This window comes from Lonchura striata, chromosome 37 (assembly GCF_046129695.1).
Source record: "Lonchura striata isolate bLonStr1 chromosome 37, bLonStr1.mat, whole genome shotgun sequence".
Lineage (NCBI taxonomy): Eukaryota > Metazoa > Chordata > Aves > Passeriformes > Estrildidae > Lonchura > Lonchura striata.
In genome coordinates this window covers 1524291-1543063 of record NC_134639.1, presented here as the reverse complement: position 1 = coordinate 1543063, position 18773 = coordinate 1524291, and the positions used below count along the sequence as shown (strand labels likewise).

The 18773-nt window shown below is 56.9% G+C and overlaps 1 protein-coding gene and 1 pseudogene across 1 annotated transcript in view; both read left to right on the top strand.

The window, feature by feature from the left end:
* Window positions 1-18773, top strand: part of LOC110469521 (uncharacterized) — a 612305-nt gene that overhangs the window by 579882 nt on the left and 13650 nt on the right. The gene's annotated exons all lie outside the window — the stretch shown is intronic.
* LOC144247974 (olfactory receptor 14J1-like) lies at window positions 1968-2936 on the top strand (annotated as a pseudogene).

The following is an 18773-nucleotide window of genomic DNA, read 5'->3' as shown; positions in this document are numbered from 1 at the left end:
GCCCAGCAGGGCTGGGGCACTGCCTGCAGCCAGCCCGGGCTCAGCACAGAGGCACAGAGAGAGGAGAGGCAGCCTGGGCTGGAAGGGTCTGAGCTCTCACTAGGGGAGAAATCTTCACAGCGTTTGAATGAATCATTCACTGCCTCTAGGAAAATTCCACTTCCATTCCTGGAGGTTTCTCCTAAGGCTGGCCCGTGCCCCACTTTCCATGATCTTTTGCAAGGGCTCTCCCAGTTCCTCTGGGGCAGAGGACATGGCCATCAGGCAGACAGGGCAGTGCCTGCAGGCAGCGAGGGCAGGCAGCAGCAGTGCCAAAGAGGTCAAAGGCAGCCTGGGGTGGCAGGACAGGAGAGACCCCATCAGGGGAGAAATCTGCACAGCCCCTGGACACACTGAGTCTCTGGCTGCAGAGCAATGCAGGTGAGTTCCTGGAAGTGTCTCTGACAATGCCAGCACTGACAGGACCTGTCAGGGTGGCTCTCCTGGATGTCCTGGCATGGAGCAGAACAAGCTCCAGAGCGGGGCTTCCCTGCTGCTCCCTCAGAGGCACAGGACAGGTCCCTGCACAGGCAGAGCTGCCCCGGGGCCGTGGGGTGGGGATGGGCTCAGTGAGCGCTGGCAGGGAGTGGAGCTGGGCACAGGGAGAGGCTGCTGGCAGGAACAGCCCCCTCAGCAGAGACACGGGCAGGGAGGGACAGGGAGCTGCTGCCACAAATGCCGGGCAGGGGGATGTGCCACCTCCCTGCTGTCCCTGTGGCTCAGACACCTTCCCCCAGCAGCTCCTGCCCAGGCTCCTTTCCCATCCCAAGCAGAGCCCCTGCCCTCATCCCACACAGGCTCGGCTGTGCAGGGCCCATGCAGCAGCCAGAGCCCAGGCAGGGAAGGACAAGGCCCCGGTTTCCATCAGTCTCTCTGTCCCTCCTCCCCTGGCAGGAGCATTGTGACATTTCACTGCCATGCCCAGATGCCTGTGTTGTCCCCATTGCCATCATTGGGTTTTCTGAGGCAGTGCCAGGGTCTGGGGGTGGCAGGTGCCCGTCCAGGCAGGGAGCCTTGGGACCCTGCTGTGGACATGTGTCTGTGGGAGCAGAGTGCCCAGGTGCCCTCAGGGGCCCTTCAGCTGATTCCCTGGGTGTCCTGCAGGGCTGCAGGTGCCCTCCAGAAGGGCACAGCTCTCCCGTGGTGTCTCTGTGCTGCGTGGGATCCTCATGGAGGAGACAGCTCAGTGTTAGGGCCAGGGAAATGCTGCTGGGCACCTGCACCTGGGCAGCTGCAGTGATCCCTCTGTGCAGCAGCCTGGCAGGAGACAGCTGAGATCCCAGTGAGGCACCCTGAGGGAAGGCGAGGGCTCTGTCCATGTGCTGTCTCACCCCAGAGCCTCTGCTCTCAGCATTGCCCTGGTTCACTCTAGGGGAACTCCTCTGCATGCCTCTCCTGCAGCTTGAAGCTGCCAGCAAGGGACAGCTGAGAACAGCCCTGATGGCCAGAGCTGCTCCATTGTCCCTGCACTGAGAGACCACCCCTGTGCCTCTCAGACCCACACGATTTCACCTGCAGTTAATTAGAAATGTCAGGGATTTCAAACAGCCACAACCACTCCTGACTGTGGCAGCTGCAGCTGGGTGAACAAATACAAGGAATTCCCTCAGCTCAGTTCTTCAGATGGGCAAAATGCAAACAGCAGAGCTGAAAAGATTTTTGGTGTTTCCAAGTTCATTTAATTGGAGATCACCCAGCATTCTCAGTTCCCTCTCACTGCTCAAGAAGAAGGAATCCTCCTGAGCCCTGCTCTGAATTCCTGCAAAACCAAGAGCCCAGGTGAGGGGAATGTAGAGAAGTGTTCTTAAAAGGAGAGACCCTAAATGTTCCATTGCTATGAGATATGCAATAGATTTTCCTCACGGAAGTCTGGCCTGACTCAGTGCTGTAGTTTTCTCCTCAGGAGACAATAATTTCCTGAGGCAGAAATGTCCAACAGCAGCTCCATCAGCCCCTTCCTCCTGCTGGCACTGGCAGACATGCGGCAGCTGCAGCTCCTGCACTTCTGCCTCTTCCTGGGCATCTCCATGGCTGCCCTCCTGGGCAACGGCCTCACCATCAGCGCCGGAGCCTGTGGCCACCACCTGCACACGCCCATGTTCTTCTTCCTGCTCAACCTGGCCCTCAGCGACCTGGGCTACATCTGTCCCCAAAGCCATGCACAATTCCCTCTGGGACACCAGGGACATCTCCTACTCAGGGTGTGCTGCACAGCTGCTTCTGTTTGTCTTTTTCATTTCAGCAGAGGTTTCCCTTCTCACTTTCATGTGATACAAGAGCTACATGTCCATCTGCAAACCCCTGCACTACGGGACCCTCCTGGGCAGCAGAGCTTGTGCCCACATGGCAGCAGCTGCCTGGGCCAGTGCCATTCTCAATGCTCTGCTGCTCACGGCCAATACATTTTCCATGCCCCTGTGCCAGGGCAATGCCCTGGGCCTGTTCTTCTGTGAAACCCACAGGTCCTCAAACTCTCCTGCTCACACTCTAAACTCAGGGAACTTGAGCTCCTTGCTGTTAGTGCCTTTTTGTCATTTGCCTGTTTTGTGTTCATGGTTTTCTCCTATGTGCAGATCTTCAGGGCTGTGCTGAGGATCCCCTCTGAGCAGGGACGGCACAAAGCCTTTCTCACCTGCCTCCCTCACCTGGCCGTGGTCTCCCTGTTTGTCTGCACTGCAGCCTTTGCCTACCTGAAGCCCCACTCCCTCTCCTTCCCATCCCTGGATCTGGCAGTGTCAGTTCTGTACTCGGTGGTGCCCCCAGCCCTGAACCCTCTCATCTACAGCCTGAGGAACCAGGAGCTCAAGGATGCCCTGAGGAAAATGATGACTGGCTGCTTCTCTGAAGCTACCTATTGCCTGTTTTCTTCTGCCAAACTTTTGGAATGGAACTCATGACATGCCCAACAGGCCTGCCCAGATCCTTGGGTAATGTTCAGTGGGTTTTTAGCTCATAAAAGTATCCTCAATAACATTTTTTTAACCCCCACCATCTAATTCACTGTCTGCCTCTTGAATGTGACCCATAAGCTCTGTTAACCAGGTTTGTGCTATTGCTACATTTGAACAAAATAAAGTACCCTGCAGTGCCTGTTTTATCTGGGATCCCAGCTCTGAGGCCTGCATGAAGTTAGAGGGGAGAAGGGGAAGAGAGCTCCAGCAGAGCAGCACTGCCAGGGAGCAGCAGGGATTGTTCCTTTTGGAGCTGCCCTTCCCACTCCACCCTCTCCTTGCCAGCCCTGCTGTGGCTGTGAGGCCGCAGTGCTCTGGCAGCTTGGTCACTGTCCTGCTGCGTGTCCGTGCTGTGACCACAGGCAGGGACAGGCCGTGGGCACTGCTGGGACACAGCTGGGCTCCAGCACAGCAGCTCCATCAGCCAAGGGCATCTCCTGAGGGCAGGGCAGGAAGGCTTTGCTCTCCTCCAGAGCTGCTGTCAGCAATGTGCTCCAGGAATGCCCTGGCACAGCAAAGCCCAGTGCCTGGGCAGAGGGGGAGTGTGCAGGGGGGGCACACAGCAGTGTCCTGGCACAGCCAGAGCTCCTGGCATGGCCCTGATGGAGCAGCAGAGCAGGGTCTGGGCTGTGTCTTTGTTCTGGGGACAGCCTGGGAAGGTGCCCCACGACAATTGTCCCACACCAGCCCCTGCAACCACCACTGCCAGCACTGGCCTCTCCCCCACCTGCAGGAGATTGTTTGTCCCTGCATGGAGGGACACCAAGTGACCAGGCCAGCAGGCCATGTTTGCTCTATACTGGGGAGATTTCAGCAGTGCATCCTGTGTGTGTGGGGAGATGAACCTGAGTGAGCACACACAACATCAGCAGCACTTGGGGGTGGCACAATTCCAGTGGCACAAACAGTGCCTTGAGGCCATTTTACTCTGAGAGTAACATCCTCGGGGAAACCACCTGAATTCTTTGCTGGGCTGTGGTTAGGACAGCATAGAGACAAACATCCTGGGCAGGGAGGCTCCAGGACAAAATGCTCAGGGCAGCCATGGACTGCACAGAGAGACATTGGATGAAGTGAGGGTCTGTGGGGAGAAAACACTGCTGCCTCCCTTCTGAACCACCCTGAGGACCTGGATAGGCTGTGCTGTGTTCTGGGCACTGATCTGGGACTGAGGGATGTGGAAAAGGCCTTTGGTGTCAGGCCTGTTGAGAAGGCTGGGCAGTGTCACTGTGGGACCTCTCTCAAACCCCCTGGAAAGGCCAGAGCCATCCCAGAGGGTCCTGGGCCCTTGGGAAGGGCAGCCATGGAACCAGTCTGGGCAGGGAGGGGCACTGGGAGAGTCACGGACTGGTCAGGCTCAGCAGGGAAGGGGATGTGGCAAATCCTCCTGCAGCCATTCCAGGCACTGGCAGGACAAGGCAGGGACTGCAGAACCCACGTGGGAGGGAAGAGAAGGGGATGTTGTGTGCCCAGGCTTCAGCAGGCCTGTGACAGGGTCTGCTGTGGTCGCCTCAGAGCCAGACTGGAGAGAGCTGGGCTGAAGGAGTGGAACATGGGGTGGGTGGGAATGTGGCTGAACAATGAGGGTCAAATGTCATCCATGGTACAGAGTCCTCTTGGCAGCCAGGCCCTGGTGACATCCCTCAGTGACCAGCCCTTGACCACCACTGGGGATTATTTCTATTATCTCTACAAGGACATGAAATGCACTTTCAATACTTTGTGGATGCTGCCAAATGGCAGGGAGTCTGTGACTGAACTCATCTAGTTAATGGTGACTGCTAAACATAACTGGGCAAGATGACTGAGTTGGGTAAATTTGTCTTGCTGTCAGGTACCAAGCAAGCCACAAGGAAAGGGAGAAAAAATGTATGCATGAGAAGAAAGGCAGTTCAACAGGGAAAAAAACAAAACCGACCAAAAAAACCCTCCAAACCCAACTAAAAAAAAGCACAGCAAGACACACTAACAGAAGAAAAGCAAATCCACAAAAAATTGCTGATCAGCAGAAAATGTTTGACAACTCTGTGGCAGGATAAAATTCTGTATGTGTAGGTGCTGCTTTGAAAGAAAAGTATCTTCAAAAAGAAATTAATCCTCTACCCCCTTTGTCACCAGTTCTCTCAGTTGATTGCTGATCATGGTGTCACATGGAATGGAACATCCTTTGGGTCAGTCCAGCCCAGCTGCCCCATCCCTTTTCCCCCAGGAACATTTGCCCTCCCCAATCCCAGAGGTTGGAGGGCTTGCAGACACATCTCATGCAGGGTGAGCACTGTGACAAGGACAGGAGAACAGAACAACATTTACTCTTATGAAGGACAGCAGAACAATCCTTTTGTTCCATGTGGTGTCAGTGGCATGGTGGCAGAGGAAACTTTTCCTTTAAACAACCACCCCAGCACCAGCAGTCGGGGTGCCAGGAGGAGCTGTGTTTCCATGACAATCACCTCCAAGGTGGCTTGAACTCTTTCATGGGCAGCCAAGATTTCCTTCTCTGTAGGAGTGTAGTTGGCTTCAGACCCTCTGTAACTTCAGCTCCGGAATCCCAGTGGTCAGCCTCGAGTCTCCCCAGGCACCTTCTGCCAAAGGCTCCAGGACAAACCATTGCTCCTGGCTGCAGAGTAGAGCACATTCTTCACCTCTGGTCCTGTCCTGACTGGGCCAAGGGCTACAGCATGAGCAATTTCCTGCTTGATCTGGGCAAAGGCTTGTAGCTGCACAGGGCCCCAGTGAAAATCGTTCTTCTTGTGGGTGACCAGGTAAAGAAGGCTCACAATCTGGTTGTACTCGGGAATGTGCATTCTCCAAAAGCCAATGGTGCATAGGAAAGCTTGTGTTTCCTTCTTGCTGCTTGGTGAAGACATCGCAGTGATCGTATTGGTGACCTCAGTGGGAATGTGACTCTGTCTGTCTTGCAACTTTGCTCCCAGGAACTGGATCTCTTGGGCAGGTCCCTTGACTTTGCTCTTCTTGATGGCGAAGCTGACTTCCAGCAGAATCTGGATGATGCGCTGTTCTTTCTCAAATACTTCCATTGCTGTGTTCCCCCACACAATGATGCCATCGATGTACTGCAGGTGTTCGGGAGCTTCTCCCTTTTCCAGTGCAGCCTGGATCAGTCCATGGCAGATGGTGGGGCTGTGCTTCCACCCCTGGGGCAGTTGGTTCCAGGTGCACTGCACGCCCCTCCAGGTGAAAGCAAACTGAGGCCTGCATTCTGCTGCCAGAGGAATGGAGAAAAACGCCTTAGCAATGCCAATAGTGGTGTACCACCTTGCTGCCAGCTCGTGCTGGAGTTCCAGCATGTCCGGCACAGCAGCGCTCAGTGGTGGAGTCCATTCATTCAAGGCACAATAATGCAATCAATCTCCAATCTTCCTCATTTCCTCTTTAAACTCCTCTTTGAGTTCCTTGATCACAGCAGAGCCATGAGCCTGCATCAGGCCATTGACCATACTCTCACAATTTCTGAACTTGTTGGCAGCAGAACCCACTGTCTCTCGGTTGGTATCAGCAGTAATCGTTGCAATGAAGGTGGTGCATTGACATGGCCCTAGATTTGCCAGACTCCACAGCATTTGCCCTGTGCACCTGACCTTGCCAGGGTCATTATCATGCTGTCCATCCCTCCCAAAGAGTACCTCCAATACTGCCACTTTTCTCAGCTGTTGGATCCCTTCCTCAAGGGTCTTCCAGCTCATTCTATGGTGGTGCTCCTGCATTCTCTCCTCGTGGACAAACCTCTCTCTGACACTCATTAAAAGCTGCTCCCAGAGGAAAAGGGAGCCTGGCTCTCTTACAAAAATCTGATTCATACCTGGCTCCTGGGTCAAGGGTCCCAAATTCCTTGCCTCACCACCATCCAGGTGCATGCCTGTTCTCCTAAGGTCCCAGACACTCAGTAACCACGTTGTATAAGCCTCACGTCCCTGTCATGCAATGTCTTTGTGCAGATTACAGAGACTTTTGTACGTCAGGGACTTGGTGATGATCCATTGGCTCCCCTGTGGGTGGCGAGGGCCTTCCTTTCTTATCCTTGTCTGGGTGCTCTGATTTCATCTCAGACCTCCTTGAGTGTGAATGAGGGCAGTGGGCAGTCAGCAGGGGCTGGCCGGGCGAGCTGCAATGCCTGGGCAGGGAGCTGCAATCCCTGGAGAGGGCAGAACCAGAGACCATCTGGGCTTAACCGAGAGCTTTGGGTGTGCCTAAGAGCAAATGAAGCAGCAGCACGGTGCCAAAAACTCAGACTGTGCCAGATCCTGGAGCGCTGTCAGGCATTGCCAGTATCCCAGGTGTGGTTCTGGTCCCCAGAACCAAGGAATGGCAGCCCCAGCCTCAGAGCCAGTCAGAAAGCCAACCAAGTGAGACCAGAGGGAGGGCACCTTCCAGTTTCTCCTGGGTATGGCTGCAAAACAACACCTGCTGCTTCTTCCTCTGCCTGTCTTTGGGGTGTGCTGGTGGCAGAGCCAGCCAGGTTGTGCTCTGCCTTCCAAAGCCTGTTGAGAGCGGGCATGAAAAACGCTGCGTACACAGCGGAGAGTCCTGGAAGGTGCTGGCAAGAGCATCCTGCAGGAACAGGGCTCTGGGCTCTGGCTGGGAACAGCCTGGTTTTGCTGCCGTGACCACAGGCTGGAGTTGAGGCAGGTGAAGAGGCAGTGGACAGCTTGTGTTTGTAGAGGGCCTGGAGCTGCACGTCTGAGCCTCCACCTGGAAACACACTTGGGGGAATATGGGCTACAGCTGGAGCGCCTGTCCTGAGAGGACTGGAGATCGTTCAGCCTCGCCAGCTTTTCTTAAGAGTGTGTTGGTGTTCCCCAGGAAAGATACACATTTGGGGAAATGCCTTTGGAGGAAAGGGGCTTGCTTCTCAAGGACAGTGCTTCCCAGGGAGCTCCCAGTGAGGCAGGTGGGAGTGTTACCCTTTGGCTCTCTGGGGTCCTTTCAGTCCTTGAGGCATGTTGAGCTTGGCAGAGGGGCAGGGCAAGTGAGAAGGCTGTGAAGAGCAGGTTTGGCATCTGCCTCGACCTGCAGAGACCGACCCAAGCACCTGCAGCAAGGTGTGATTCCCCGCTTTGGACAGAGGTGTGAGCAGCAGCATCTCTGTCCAGCTGGGAGCCCCAAAGCTCTCTCTGAGAGCTGTGAATTAACAGGCCTTTACGCACAAACGTTTCACATCGTCCCTGTCTGCTATGTTTCAACTCTTGGTTACATGCATTTGCCCTTGCTTGGTGGAAGCTGCTGTGGCCCAGGGCCAGCACAGAGCTGGGCTGGGTGGGCCAGGCAGCGTGGAGAGTCTTGCCTGATCTTGGTGTGTGTCTGGCCACAGAAAAGGCTTGGAAGGATTGCTTCCCAAGGTGTCCTGCTCCTTGGCTCTCCCTGTGCATCTTGGAGAGAACAAGGTAGGCCTTTCTGGCAGCTGGGCATCAGCAGGCCTTAAAATGGGGGCATGTTGTGGAGCGAGCCCAGCTGAGATACCCTGAGAGGAGCCCAGTGCTCCTTGCTCCCCTCTGCTGACACCTGAGCATTTGTCTGTTTTCAGGATGACCCTGGCAGTGTGAGGGGGGCTATGTGGACACGACACAGGCAGTCCTGTCCTGCTGGGTCCTGGCAGTGCCTCACTGCAGTTCTGCATCCATGTCAGGATGCTGGCCAAGAGAGGTCCTGGAAGCTGAGGCAGCAGATTTTAAGCTTGTGCAGCTGCCTACAGGTCAAGGCCAATGGTGTTCCCTCAGGATATAGCAGTCCTGAGGGGTCTGCCTCATTCAAAGAAATTGGCAGGCAAATGCACGGTCCACCAAAAGCTCTTTTATTGACCTGGCGGGAGGGCGGGGTCTGCACCCCACTAAAATATTCCTCTGCCACGTATAAATTTCAGTGGGTTGATGCAGGAACTGTACCAAACATACCATCCATCTTTACAGTGCTGAGGCGATTCGATAGGCAGGGGGTTGGAAATACATTGGGTCAGATTCCTATCCTTGAAGCTGATGTCCAGGCGCTGGCCAGGAGCGGTCTCGATGCCCTAAAGCAGCACAAAGTCTTCCTCATGGCTTCCCTGCACAGGGCTGACTCCACACTTGCCCTTATTTCTTCTGGTACACTGTCTAAAACTTTTTGTCAAGTCACTCTCAGGTCAGTTTAGGCCTGTGTCATGGTTTGACAGTGGCACAATGCCAGTGCCCCCATGAAAATGTGATCTCTCCCTTGAATGCTGTGAAGTGGAATCTAGAACAGAGCAAAGCAGGCCCAAGCTTAATAACTGAAAAAAACTTTATTAAGCTACTACTACAAAAGAAAAGAGAAAACTAAAGAAGGGAAAAAAAACCCCACACAAAGACCAAGTGAAAACCTTGCAAAATATTCCTCCCCCCACCACCCAACTCCAACAAACCACAGTGAGACACAATCTGGACCCCAATCAGGTTTCCACCCTCCAAACAATCGATACTCAGTCCATCGAGGGAACAGAGTCTCTCCTGTGCCACAGACCCCCCAAGAAACACAGCTCCACATCCTGTGTTTCCATGTCACACATGGCACCACCCGGAGAAAAGTTTGCCATGGTGACCCTTCTCCTTTCCATGCACAGTGCTCTCACCACCAATGCATGGATGGACAGACTGCTTTTAGGATTTTTCTTTTCAAGGATGCCCTGCCAAGAGGGGAGAAAACAACAGTTCAGTTTTTCATTGTTTGGGACCACAGTCCCCCCCATTTTCCCCTGGGGCCGAGGGCTCAAGAACAGAGATCTTCTTCTCTTCTCTTTCCTTTCCAGGACAGGGGGACGCCACCACAAACCCCCTAACCTTTTCTCCGTTCACTGCACTCTTGTCTTTTCCCAACTGAATCAGGTCTCTTGACTCACTGGCATCCTCCCAAAACACAGTCCCTCTTGGAGGAGAAGATTGGTTCAGGTTGTGGCTAACACGGAAAAGTCCAGCCAAAAGACACTCCTTGTCCCCCTCCCATCCAGAATTCCTCCTTCCAACATCCCAGGGTCCAAGGTGTCCCTCTTCCTCTCTTTCAAACCGAGGAGGGGAAGGAAAAAAAAATTCACAAGCTTTCATTTCTCAAGGAAGGGTTAAAAGTCCGAACTCCCAGGGATGGCTCGATGCCCAGACATCCAGCAACTCCCACGCACTGGGCACCTTGCAGCTCCCCCCGCTCCTTCTTCCTCGCGGTGGAATTGCTGACAGGACTGCCGCTGTCTCTTTCTCTCTCCCTCTCGGGAGAGAAACCCTGGGGGGGTGGGAATGGAGACATCCCAGATTTCTTCCACCCTTCCATCTGCAGGGGCCAGCCCGGTTCCAGTCACTCCACCCTTGGCCTTCCTTTCAGGCCATGGGGCTTCCCCTTCCCCACCCAGCTCGTGGCTGGGCAGGGGAGAGTTTGCACTGCACGCTGACCGGAACCAAAGAGAGCGAGTTCCCCTGGGAATTCTGCTTTTAACCCTCTGTGTTCTCAGAGCTGTGTCCATCTTCAATTGGTCAATATCTAAATTGACCTCTTCCTTCCGGAAAAAATTATCTTTCCGTGTCAAACCACGACAGCCTGCCAGGTTTTTCTTATGCTAACTGGTGCTGAGTACTTATGTATGGCTGTGCTAATTACCTGTTTACTTTTGGGAATTGCTTGTGCTCACTTATGTCAAACAAAGGCTTTGTTTCATTGCCAAAGGTGCTTGAGGCCACCCCTCTCCTTGTGGCATCAGTTGCTTTCCTGTGGAATGTTCTACCTCCCCAAGAGTAAAGAGGGAGCTGGAGAAAGAGCTTGCCAGGCTGCTCTCCATCCTTTACCAGCACTCCTGGTTTAGTGGAGAAGTCTGAGCTGAGCCCTGAGGTGCAGATGGAACAGCCGTGCACAGGAAGGCTTGGTGGGAAGCATGATCCAGGATCCATAGGCCTGGCAGCCTGAGCTTGCTCCAGGGGAAGGCCTTGGAGCAGATCCTCCCGAGTGCCATCCCACGGCATGTGCAGGGAACCAGGGCATCTGCTGGAGGTTGGGAAAGCTCTGCAGAGGGATGGGGACAGCTGGGGCCCCTGATGGGGTGTTGAGGGCTTCTGTGCAGGAGTTTGGGAGTTGGTGTTAGTGGGGTGTTGAGGAAGGAGTTGACTGGGAGGTGAGAGCTCTAGGCTGGAATTAGAGTCACTTTGAAGGCAGCATCTGTGCTTTGGCACAGCTTTGGTTACGGAGGGCAGAAAGAATATTTGTGACTTTTCCTTTTCATGGTCCTGATTCTCCTGCAGGGAACAAGAGGGGAGAGCTGTACTTTATTGGACAATTAGTTATCTGTAACAGGGGGAGGATTAGCCCTTTTGCCATCTATTCATTTGTTTGGGCTACTTTTGTACCACCGAGTGGGCTTTAATTTCTTGAGAGCTTTTATTCCTTAAGAGACCTAGGATATTATCATCCCTTCATAGAAAACCATTTGCAAACCAAAGAATGGTCCTTGGTTTTGCCCTTTATTTGTGTAGTGTTATGTTTTGTAAAGTGACCCTCAATGGATGAGGTTAAGGCAAATGAGTTGCTACTTTGAGATGGGAAGCAAAATTCCAAATCTTCACCTCCTCAGGCCATCCCAAATAATTTGGGAAGTTTGCAGTGTTTTGGAACTACTTGAGTTGAACAATGGGATGTAAAGCTTTCCTGAATTGAGGATTCTTCCTTGCCAGATTTTCCTGTGCCTTTGCCGCTAAGGTGTTTTTGTTCTGAAGGCAATAACTTCAATGAGAAAATAATTTCAGCATGGAGTAAGAGCTTCTGACAGAGACCAAGTGTTCCCAGCAGTTGCTCCAGGTGTTCCTGCTAACAGCCCCTGCAGGCAGGAACACAGCCCCCAGTGCACCTGGGCTTTGGCTCCCTCTGGCACAGAAGCCCCCGGGGGCACAGGTCTCTGGGGCAGGACACGGCACCAACCCTGCCAGGGCTCAGGGGTGGCAGGTCTGCTTGGGCAGGGACTCTGCCTCACCTGCTGGTGTCAGCGCTCCCCGGGCACCAGGGCTCAGACCAGCATTCCTTCCCTGGCCCACAATTCCTTGTGTGTGCCACACCTGCGGGTTTGGGATGGCCACGGGCTGGGACGAGTCCCAAGGAGGCCGCGCCAGTTTCTGTGGAAGGCCCCGTGCCCTTCCCAGCACGGCTGCATCGGCAGCCCTGGGGGCTCCTTCTGCTGCCCTGAGCCCGCAGAGCAGGGCAGCGTTTGCTGATGGTTTGAGCCGTTCCTGAAGACCCTGTTGGGCTGTCTTAGACACTTGGGATGAGGGATTCCTTCCAACCTGAGTCTCTTTGGGTGGGCCAGGGGCGGCCGTAGCGCAAGGGGCAGTGTGTGCAGGGTCCCTTTGTGACACGCTGCAGCATGGTCACCATGGCATGGAGCAGTGTGTCAAAGGGACCTTTGTGACATGTGGTGACATAGGAGCTGACAGTGACAGGACCATGCCAGAGTGCTCCGAGCACGCGACGGGATGGGACAGGACAGAGCAGTGCTGTGAGGAGCCCCCGCACAGCGCACTCGTTCGTGTCTGACCCAGAGATTTCTGAGGCGTTATTCCTGCAGCTGACGTCGAGGCCAGACCACAGGACTTGCTGACCCGTGGCCTTCCTAGGCTTCAATTCTGCAGGTGCCCTCAAGGGCAGAGCGTGGGACTTGGTGCCCTGGAGGCATCTCCCATCCCTGTCACCAGTGCCCTCGAGGCGAGAGCACAATCCTTGACAGGAGTCTCCTGTCCTTGTGGCAGGAGCCCTCGAGACCAGAGTGCAGGACTTGCTGTCCTGAGCCTTCCTGAGGCTTCTCTCTTGAAGGTGCCGTGCAGGCACAAAAGCGGGACTTGCTGACTCGGAGTTTTCCGAGGCATCTCTCCTGCAAGTAGCCACAGATCCAGTCAGTGACATGGAGCAGAGACCCCCAAGAGTGCCCAAGCTGGCCTGGGTGGAGGAAGAGGAAGAAGGCCCTGGAGCTGCCCCAGTGCACGAGACTGAAGAGATGGTGCCATTCAAGCAGCTGCAGGAGGGTGAGTGGCAGAGCTGGGTTGCTGGGCTGCATGGCTGGTGGCTGCAGCCAGCTTGGCCACATCCCATCCCATCCCATCCCATCCCATCCCATCCCATCCCATCCCATCCCATCCCATCCCTTCGGACATGCCCATAGATAGGACAGAAGCTGGGCTGGGGCTGGACCACATGGCAGCTCCATGCCTGGGGCATCGCAAGGCTCTCCCTGCCAGGAGAGAACAGGGCTGGGCTGTGTTCTCTGGCCTCTCCTGCAGCCCCTCAGCAGCTCTGGCTGCGCTCGCTCTTTACCAGATGCAGCCCTGGACCGGACACAAGAACAGGAACCCGCCCATGGCCGCTTCCGCAGAACAGCGCAGGTACCTGCGGCCATCCCCACCTGGGCTGGGCCTGCTGGCACTGCTCAGCCCAGCACCGAGTGGTTGCAGCACTCCATGCATTCTCCCTCTCTTCCTGCTCTTCTCCTGCAGACCATCTGTCAATTCATCACGTGCATTAGGCAGGAAGAGACCACAGGTGTGGGCACCGGGATCTTGGCAAGCTTTCACCTCTTCAGTGCCGAGACCAGTGCTGCCATGCTGGATTTGCTGGTGGAGAAGGGTGTCTCCAATGCAAAGCAAGTAAGCAGTCTGGGGCAAGGGCTTGATTGCCCCAGGAATGGTGTGGCACATCTTGCTGGGTCTGCTGGGCTCCCTCAGCCTGTGAGGTCCAGCCCAATGTGGTGGAAAGGGAAGCACTCCTCAGGGGAAGCTGGGCAAGTTGCTGCCCTGGCAGCTCTCCAAGTCTCCCTGTGCCTTCTGTAGGTGCCAGCCATGGTGAGGTACATCCACCAGTGGCTCACGGCCAACGAGTCTGCTGAGCACAGGCTGGACAAGGCCCTTCTGGAGCTGACCAAGGAATACCCCTGTGACGTGCTGATCACTCTCTTGCGCTGGGCCCCATCGTGTGACAGGCATGGCATCCCCACCTGCCTTGAGGCCTTAGGCTTCACCGGCCCCCCCACCCCGTAGAGCCTGTCCCTGACAGACAGGTGGAGAGTTCCAGGAGCCTCTGGCCCCTCTGTTTTCCAGTCCTGGCATGTCAACTCCGGAGCCTGCTGCCATGCTCCCTCCCTGCCCCTCAGGGCCTGGGCCCACGTGGGCTGGCTGGCTGCTGCCAGCCAGGGCCAGGAGTCAGAGGCAGGGCTGAGGGTCAGTGCAGGCCCCTGCAGCTGCCCAGACCACGCTGCTGTGGCTGAGACCCCCCTGACACAGAGCTCTGGCCCCACAGAGCTGCCGTGATCATGTGGGGGACCATCATGTCCTCGAGCAGGACCGCGGAGCCGGCGCTGCAGATCCTCCTCGATGTGCTGAGCACCTGGCCAGAGGACAGCGTGTACACCTCCGATGGGGACAGCACAGGGGTCTTTGCCCTGGCTGTGAGTTTCTGGAAGCAGACTTTGCCAGCCCCCAGGCCACCTCTCCAGCAGCTAGCTCTCTGCCCTGCCCCCAGCTGCATCTCCCTGCCTCAGGCGCTGGGCTGAAACCTGGCTTGGGGGCAAGGTTCTGGGGCACCAGGCCGGCTGCTCCCCATGTGTCTCCCTTGGCCTCTCCCTCGCAGGCTGGGGCCATGCCACATGCATGTCTTGGCACTGATTACTGTCTCTGGCTGTTTTATTTCTTGCAGGCAACCTTGACACTGTGGAGGCTCTTCAATATGACCTGGTGCCCACCTGTAGTGCTGGAGTATTTCCCCAACCTCTTTCTGCGTCTGCTCTTCCAAGCTTACATCAGCACGCTGAATATGCCAGAAGAGGTGGATACCTTCTGGAAGAGATGCCAGGAGCAACACGGCCTTGCCGCCCACCCCAACAGGTGCTCCATGCCAGTCTTCCCAGTCTCCCCATCCCTGCCATGCTCCCAGGGCAAGAGCCAGGCCTCCCAGCGTGACCTGGGCTTTGCTCTGCACACAGCTTTGCACTGCAGACCCTGAAGGCCCTGCTCTGCCAAATGCAGTATGAGGACGTGGTGCTAGCAATGGAACGCAGGTGTGCCTGGGACACACTGCTCTGTGCCGACACCCACCACTATGCAGTGGGTCTGCTGGCCAGGTGAGACCTCATTCTCCCCACCGCCCCTCTCCTTTGTGCCCAGATCACCCCACGCAGTCCCTGTGCTCATGGGCGGCAGGGCCTTGTCCCCAAGGAAGGGATGAGCAGACTGGAATGGGCTGGGAGAGGAGGGTGCCCTGGAGCAGCTGCCTCCCAAAGCACCCGTGCTCGGGAGTGCTCGGGAGAAGACCAGACTTCTGTGAGTCAGCCCTGGGAGAGGTTTGGCCACTCAGCTCAGGAGCAATGGTGCCTTTTTCTCCCTCCCAGGGAGATGCGCCGTGTCTCCATCATCTGGTGTTGCAGCATGGCATCCTGCCTCTTTGACTTACTAAGCCAAGACAGTTCAGACTGGGAACTGCCCGCCCTGGCCTTCCTGGTGGAGGTGAGCCCGATGGGCAGCGCTGCCTCGCTCAGCTGCCTCCCACGCCTCTGCCCTCTGGTAGCCGCAGCTGCCTGGGATGGTGCCCTGTGCTGCTGCCTTGGCTCAGCCCTATGCTGTTCTGAGCTCCTGCCAGCTGGGCACTCCTGTCACTGCTCTGTGCCTTTCAGGTCCTGGACTGCCTGGACTTGAGTGAATGCGCTGAAAATGTCCTGCAGATCATGACAAGGCACCTGCAGAGCAAGTCCAGAGAGATGCATCGTGTGGCGCTCAGAGGCCTCGTGGTGCTCAGCCAGGACCCCTCGATGGTGAGAAGGAGGCAGCAGCTGAAGCTGTGCTGGCAGTATGGGGCTGGGGAAAGCAGGTCCTTGGGCTTGGCTGGGCTTTGGGAGCTGTGGCAGCTGCTCCCAGCTCTCCAGGGTGGCTGTTCAGCTTCCTGAGCACTCTGGAACAGGCCTTCAGCCTCTGAGCCCTGCAGCAGCAGCAGCAGCGTGGGGTTGTACAGCCTTGTTTTCCACACAGAACGGAAGAATGTACAACCTGACTGAAAGCCTCGGCAACCTCCTGCAGGCCGTGGATGAAGACATTGTTGAGATGACCATCGTTGTTCTCAGCTATGTGCTTTGCAACAAAGACCTTGCAATAGCCAGCCCCATCGCCCTGCAGCTGGCTGAGGCGCTCTGGCAACTCTTTGACAATGTAAGGCTCTGTGCCCCCAGTCACGGGCACCGGGCGCCGCCTGGAAGCCCGGTGCCTTGTGCCTGTGCACAGGGGGTCCTGAAGCAGCTGGTGTGGAGGGGTTTTGCTTCCTTTCCAACAGGACAACAGCCTTGTAAAGCTGCTCTCTGTTCGCCTCTTCCAAGAGGTGATGAATTTGGTGGTGGCCAAGGGAAAAAAGCCCCTGAAGAAGCCTGTGAGCCAGAGCCTGCTCCCACTCTTCTTCAACTGCCATGATGAGAACTGGCATGTGGCACAGGTGAGGGCTCCTGGGCGCCGGGGTCCCCATGGCAGGGGGCTCAGCTGTAACCCCAGAGCCTGGCTCCTCCTCCTGGGCTCCAGCTCCCTCCTGGCCTTGGCACGGGGACGTGGCTCCTGTGCCCTGGGCTGCGGTGCCATCTCCGGCTCTCTGCCGCTCTGCAGGCCTCTCGGGAAACGCTGCTTTCTGCAGTAAGGTTCCTGAAGAGAAGGGATCTGCAGCAGCTGCTGAAAACGGATCAGATGTGGAGCTTTGCCGAGCGCTTGGTAAGCACAGCCCGGAAGCCCCAGCCCCGGCCTGGAGAAGCCGCCTGCCCACGGTGCCCAGTCTGTGCCCTGGCAGCTGCGGCCCCTGCCCAGTGCTGCCCGCAGGGGCACCGGCCGGCGCCCCACACGCCGCTGCCTTCCCTGGGCCGCGCGGGCTCTGCTCCAGGCTCCTCTGGCCCCAAGGCTGGTGCTGAGGGAGCCCCGAGGCAGCCGGGCTCTGCCGCGGGGCGGCACCGCGGCTCGCCGGGCTCTCTGCTCCCTGCAGAGCCCGGCGCCGGCGGTTGCTGGCCGGGCCTCGGCGCTGTGTGGGCAGGGGGAGCGGCGCCGGGCGGAGGGAGCGCCCGGCCGAGGGGCAGGGCCCGCACCAACCCTTCCCTTCGTGCCCCGCCGCTCTCTGCAGCTGGCAGAGGACAGGAGCCGAGCGGCCGAGCACCTGCGCCGGGCCCTGCCCTACGTGCAGAGCCCACAGGAGCCCCTGCGAGAGGCGGCCGTCAGGTTCATGGGTGAGCCACGAGCCCGGCTCCTTCCCCGCCCCGCCGCAGCTCGGCCCCAGCCCCGCCTGCTGCCCCGGCAGCAGCATCCGCGCGCGGCCATCTGGAGCCCCGCCTGGCCTCGGCGCTGCCGCCGCCCTCTGGCAGCCGTGCCCTGGGGCGGCAGGATGCGCCAGGGGCCCGGGCTGAGCCCTGCCGGGCCAGGAGCCCGTGTGGCCTCGGGCCGGGCAGCGCCCGCGGGCGGCAGCTGTGGCTCTGAAGCCAGCTCACGCTCTCTGTTCCCAAGGGATGGCCGGGCGCTGCCTCAGAGGACAGCAGCAAGAGTTCCGCATCCTCTGCAGGGGTGAGTGAGGCCAGCGGGCTCTCAGCGGGGGCTGCCGCTGGCAGCTGCCTTCCCTGGCCCGGCACGCACCAAGGACAGCGTGGGCACAGCACACAGACCTTTCGGGGACCTGTGGCACATTCGTGGCCAGCACCTTCCAGCTCGCCCTTTTTGTCTCCTGCTTCCTCCAGGCCATGGCAAGAGCTGCCTGGCATGGACGTGGCAGGAGGGTCTCCCCATGTTTCTGCAGACGCAGGCTCTGACTGTGGCTCTGTTCCTCTCTCTCGCAGCCCTTCAGGACCTGGCGGATGACGTCAGCCCTGCCATCTCATGCCTGGCCCTTCAAACCCTGTACATCAATTTAGCTGTACAGGCCATTCCCTCCTCCCGACTCCAGAATGTGCAGGATCAACTCCGCCGGCTCTGGAAGTCACGGCCTTTCCCGTGCCGCCGTGGCTGGCTGTCCTGCTGCAGCGCTGTGGAGAACTGATCTGCCAGGCTGCGTCTGCTGGGGCCACCTGAGCCTGTGAGGAACAACTGCCCTCTGCAAGCACTTCCTTTCACCCCAGAGTAGCATTAATAAATTGTTGTTGTCATACCCAGAGGTCCAGGAGCTTTCTCTTGGTGCCCAGATTCTTCAAGCCAATGGGGAGGAAGGGAAAAAGGGCGCTTGCACTTGGCTAGTTGCCCAAGCGTGCGGTGGGCAAGGGAAAGTGGCCAATAACCCCCTGGCCTTTGGTGCTCCTGTTGAATGTTTTTCTTCCTGCATCAAGCCTTCGGGAACTCTGGGAACAAGTGTGTTCCGTGTCCAGGGAACAGCAGAAACCAGCAGGATGTGTCTGCTTCCAGCGCTTGGCTCTTCCCTCACACTGCTGGCACCATCATCAGAGACACGGAATGGCTTCTCTCCTGCCAGCGTTATCCCAATCTTCTGCACTTCCCCAGGTTCCTCCCAGCTTCAGCAGGGAAATTCTCTGCTCATGCCTGTCCATTCCCTTGCTCAGAAGGCAGCACCCACTTGTCTTTGGATATGAGCTGCTGGCCACAGCCAGACAGGCAGCAACCGGAGCATTGGGCATCAGATGCTGGGCTGATATTCTTTCCCAGAAAGCAAGAAAAAACAAAAGGACACAAGGAAACTTGACAGTATCTCTGTAAGAATGTCATTGTCCTCTGGAAGTCAACAGTGGATGGTGTTTTTGTGTTGCAGATTATCACTTCCAAGCATCACTTTGGGAGGGAGGAC